Genomic DNA, 5,026 nt, shown 5'->3' with positions numbered 1-5,026 from the left:
GAAGCTGGATGTTCAAGGCTTGAGTTGACTGGTGTTTGCAGTGAGGGGGGACTCTGTTAGTATAGAAATAGAATGATAGTTTCGGGGGTCCACAGCTCCCTTGCTTAATGGTATTGGTGCACAGTATAAAAAAGGTTGGGAACCGCGGAGATGAATGTGTGACTAAGGAATTAGTGCGGGAGCGTGGGTTTGGGGTTTTGGATCATTGGATTCTCTTGAGGCAGGAGTGATCCATACATTGGAGGAGGAGATTCATTGCAGGGAAGTTTGCTAGTGCTTCTCAGGAGGGTTTAAGTCTGAGGCACGGGCAAGATGGAGAATGATATCACAGCTCATAAAGGCTGACACAGATGTAGAACATAGAACAGGCAAGTCCAAATGGAAGAGCAGGGAAAGATAGGGATGGAACCACAAGAGGACCAACAGATGCAGCTGCATTTATTTAGATGTAACAGTACTCACTGGAAGACAAATGAGCTGAGAGTTGGATCTACAGATGGGATCATAATTTTGCAATCAAGGGCAGTTCAGTGTTCTGGGGGATGGACATTTAAGCCATGACTAGGAATGTGGGGGTGTAGTGCTTGTTACAGGGCTACTGTACTCATGGGAAATATTGTGGCAGTACTTAAGAAGTATATCTTGGAGGGATTTGTCAATGAGGCCTTCTGGGTAGAAAGGGAGTCACTTTGAGGGAATAGTACTAAAGACCTCCCAATGGCTAGAATTAGAACAGATATGTAGGCATATCTCAAAGAATGTAAAAGTAATGGGTATTTGTACAAAGGGTTTGAATTTTCCCAGTATCAACTGGTATTTGCCTTAGTACAAGGGGCTTGGGTAGGGATGAATTAGTTTGCTGAAGACACCATTGTCATAGACTAAATCAAAGGCAGCAGATAGGAGGGAGATTGAAAATCTGGCTAAGGGGTGCCAATAACAACCCATCTATTGAGCACATCTACATGGAGTGCTGTTGCAGCAAAGCAGCATCCATCATCAGGAACCCCCACTACCCAGGACATGCTCTCTTCTCAATGCTGTCATCAGGAAGGTGGTACAGGAGCCTCACACCATTAGTTTCAGAAACCTCAACCATCAGGCTCTAAAACCAAAAGGGATAACATCACTCAACTTCACTTGCTCCATCATTGAAATGTTCCCACAAACTATGGAATCACTTTCAAGGATTCTTCATCTCACGTTCTTGATACTTATTGCTTATTTATTATTATTATTATTTCTTCCTTTTGTATTTGCACAGTTTGCTGTCTTTTGTACACTGGTTAAATGTCCAAGTTGGGGCAGTCTTTCATTGATTATATTAATGGTTATTATTATATGGATGATTGAGTATGCCCGCAAGAAAATGAATCACAGGGTTGTGTATATATGTACTTTATAATAAATTTACTTTGAGGGTTTTCTGAAACAGCATATAAAGAGACCCACTAGGGTGGAGTGGGGGTGGGGGGTGAAGAGCTGTACTTGACCTTTAGGAATGAGAACATGCAATTAATTGGGTGGAGGAACACTTGGGAACAGTGACCGTAATCCAAGGTATCCATTAAACAAAGTGGATCCTTAAGTTAAACTGGGGAAGACAGATTTCGAAAGCATAAGAAAGAAGCTTGGAATAGTAGATTGGGAGGAGCTGCTAAAGGGATAGACAACATGTTATATTTAACATACAGCTTAGAGTCAGCAGGGTTACAGGCAAAGATGGTAAGTTTAGGGAATCATGATAAAAGGATAACTTCGAAATTTGGTGTCAGATATAGGAAATGGGTATCAAATGAGTTTCTAGAGGTTTACAGGAAATGCAGGAAAGAAAGAAAGAAGGTGTCTCTTCCAGCTCAGGTAACTGAAGAAGTTCAGCATGAGCCCCAAATCCTCAAGACATTCTACAGGTGCACCATTGAGAGCATCCTGACTAGCTGTGTCACCACCTGATATGGGAACTGCACCAAACTTGATTGCTAGGCACTGCAGAGAGTGGTACGGACAGCCCAGTAAATCTGTGGATGTGAACTTCCCTCCACTGAGGATATTTACAGCAGCAAGTGCGTAAAGAAGGCCTGGAAGATCATCAGGGACACCAGTCACCCCAACCATAAACTGTTTCAGCTGCTTCCGTCTGGCAAATGATACCACAACATTAAAGCCAGAATCAACAGGCTATGGGACGGCTTCTTTCTACAAGCCATGAGACTAATAAATTCACATGTGACAGAGTCATAATGCAAAGATTTTTACTCCCTTACATTGTGGGATGGATGTAAGATTTAAATATAAATTCGATTCATTTCAAATTAGGAGGGTAATAAAGGGGCCATGAAATTACCTTGGGAAACAAGATTAAGGAGTATACTAAAACCTTTTATAAGAATATTAGAGGCAATAGGGCTGCCAAGGAAGGAATACCACACATCCTTCACATCCTTGCCACACACACAACATGCTGGAGGAACTCAGCAGGTCATGTAGCATCTAAGAAAAAAAACTACGGTCGACATATCAGGCCGAAACACTTTGGCAGCACTGGAGAATCAAAAGCTGAGGAGTGGATTTTAAAGATAGGGGGAGAGGAGAGAAACACCAGCCGAAAGGTGAAACTTGGAGGGGGAGGGGTGGAGCAAAGAGCTAGGGAGTTGATTGGTGAAAGAGACAGAAGGCCATGGAAGAAAGAGGAATAAAAAGGGGGGGGGGGGTGGCACCAGAGGGAGAGGCAAGAAGATAACATGAGAGAGGGACAAGGGGATGGGAAATGGTGGAGGCATTAAAGGAAGTTAGAGAAGTCAATGTTCATGCCATCAGGTTGGAGGCTACCCAGACGGAATATAAGGCATTGTTCCTCCAACCTAAGTGTGGCCTTATCCTGACAGTGAAGGAGGCCATGGATTGACATATCGGAATGGGAAGTGGAATTAAAATAGGTAGCCACTGAGAGATCCCTTTTGTTCTGCTAGATGGAGAGTAGATGTTCGACAAAGTGGTCTGCCAATCTACACTGGGTCTCACTGATATACAGGAGGCCACACCAGGAGCACCAAACACAGTATAACCCCACAGTACGACCCCAACTGACTCACAGGTGAAGTGTCGCCTCACATGGAAGCTATGTTTGGGGCCCTGAATGGTAGTGAAGGAGGATTTGTAGGGGCAAGTGTAGCTCTTTTTCCATTTGCAAGGGTAAGTGCCAGGAGGGAGATCAGTGGGACATCTGTGTTGATGGTCAGCACTGACACAATTGGCTGAAGAGCCTGTTCTGCGCTGTTTCTTTCCATGAGATGACTAATGTTCTGACTAAGATTTTGGATAGTTTTGTTTAACACCCAGTTTTGCAATTATCAACTATCAAACTGTGAAATTTAAAACAAATTCCCAATTTAGCCAGGTGGGATAATAAGCTTCCAAATGAAATGAAAATTAATTTATTGGAAACATATCTAGAGTATACTTTAAGCTTTGCAATCTTATGTTTAGACTCTAACATTGAAAATTATATCATGTGAATTCTCCATAATTTACATGAACAGAAACACATTACATGAACCAAGTGTTTAAACATAGGGCAGCTCTGCAAATACTAGCGATCACAATTCAGATATTATTCTGTTTACCATCACTGTAGCTACAAGTTCCTCACTTTCAATTAATAGATTATCAATCCCTCCTTCATAAACAATTTTAAAAATCGTGTAAAATCTGACTTACTTGCAGGATTCATGAAGCTTCCTATTGTGTATCACTTTTTTCCCATCTCTGTATGTTACTTCTTCCGGACTACCTTCAGCTCTCAATGCCATGTATATGTAGTACCCCTGCAAAAGGGATATGGCAAATGAAACATTGATACGCTACCTTCATGCATCAGTCGTTTTATAGAACGAGTACCGCGTGTACTAGCCCTCACCCGGCATTCTGGCAGGCCTGAGCAATCAATCGCGTGCTGAAAATTGAATGCAAGCCCTTCCAAGTTGATGCCAGATTCAGTGCTCAATGTTCTAAAAGAATACCTTGCATCCAGATTCTCAGAATTTTCAGCACATTTACATGTTCCACGTAGCATCCCTTTTCTCAACATGAAATAAGTTATTTTAATGATTTTCAAAAATTATTTGAAATACTTATACCTAAATTGGACAGATTTCCACCTTGCCACACACTCCTCCTCAAAAGTAGATTTTGTCCCGACATCTCCTCCCTGTGTTAGACTTGCAATCACTACTTTCCTTGTACAGAACATCCCTTTGTTTCTAGTAGGCATATGGTAGTTGATGTCGGAAATGAGGCACTTAACTGAAGTCATTTAGACAATAATAAGGCAAGGCCAAATACTGATGTGACCTACAGCCAACAGTCTGTATGTTGTGACATGAAGGGGTCCCAACCTTAATTGTACAGTGGCATGCAAAAGTTTGGGCACCCCGGTCAAAATTTCTGTTACTCTGAATAGCTAAGCGAGTAAAAGATGAACTGATTTCCAAAAGGCATAAAGTTAAAGATGACACATTTCTTTAATATTTTAAGAAAGATTACTTTTTCATTTCCACCTTTTACAGTTTCAAAATAATAAAAAAGGAAAAGGGTCCGAAGCAAAAGTTTGGGCACCCTGCATGGACAGTCCTTAGTAACACCCCTTTAGGCAAGTGTCACAGTTTGTAAACGCTTTTTGTAGCCAGCTAAGAGTCTTTCAATTCTTGTTTGGGGGATTTCTGCCCATTCTTCCTTGCAAAAGGCTTCTAGTTCTGTGAGATTCTTGGGCCGTCTTGCATGCATTGCTCTTTTGAGGTCTATCTACAGATTTTCGATGATGATTAGGTCGGGGGACTGTGAGGGCCATGGCAAAACCTTCAGCTTGCGCCTTTTGAGGTAGTCCATTGTGGGTTTTGAGGTGTGGTTAGGATCATTATCTTGTTGCAGAAGCCATCCTCTTTTCATCTTCAGCTTTTTTACAGACGGTGTGATGTTTGCTTCCAGAATTTGCGGGTATTTAATTGAATTCATTCTTCCCTCTACGAGT

Source organism: Mobula birostris, chromosome 4, assembly GCF_030028105.1.
Source record: "Mobula birostris isolate sMobBir1 chromosome 4, sMobBir1.hap1, whole genome shotgun sequence".
NCBI lineage: Eukaryota > Metazoa > Chordata > Chondrichthyes > Myliobatiformes > Myliobatidae > Mobula > Mobula birostris.
This window is presented reverse-complemented; position numbering follows the sequence as displayed.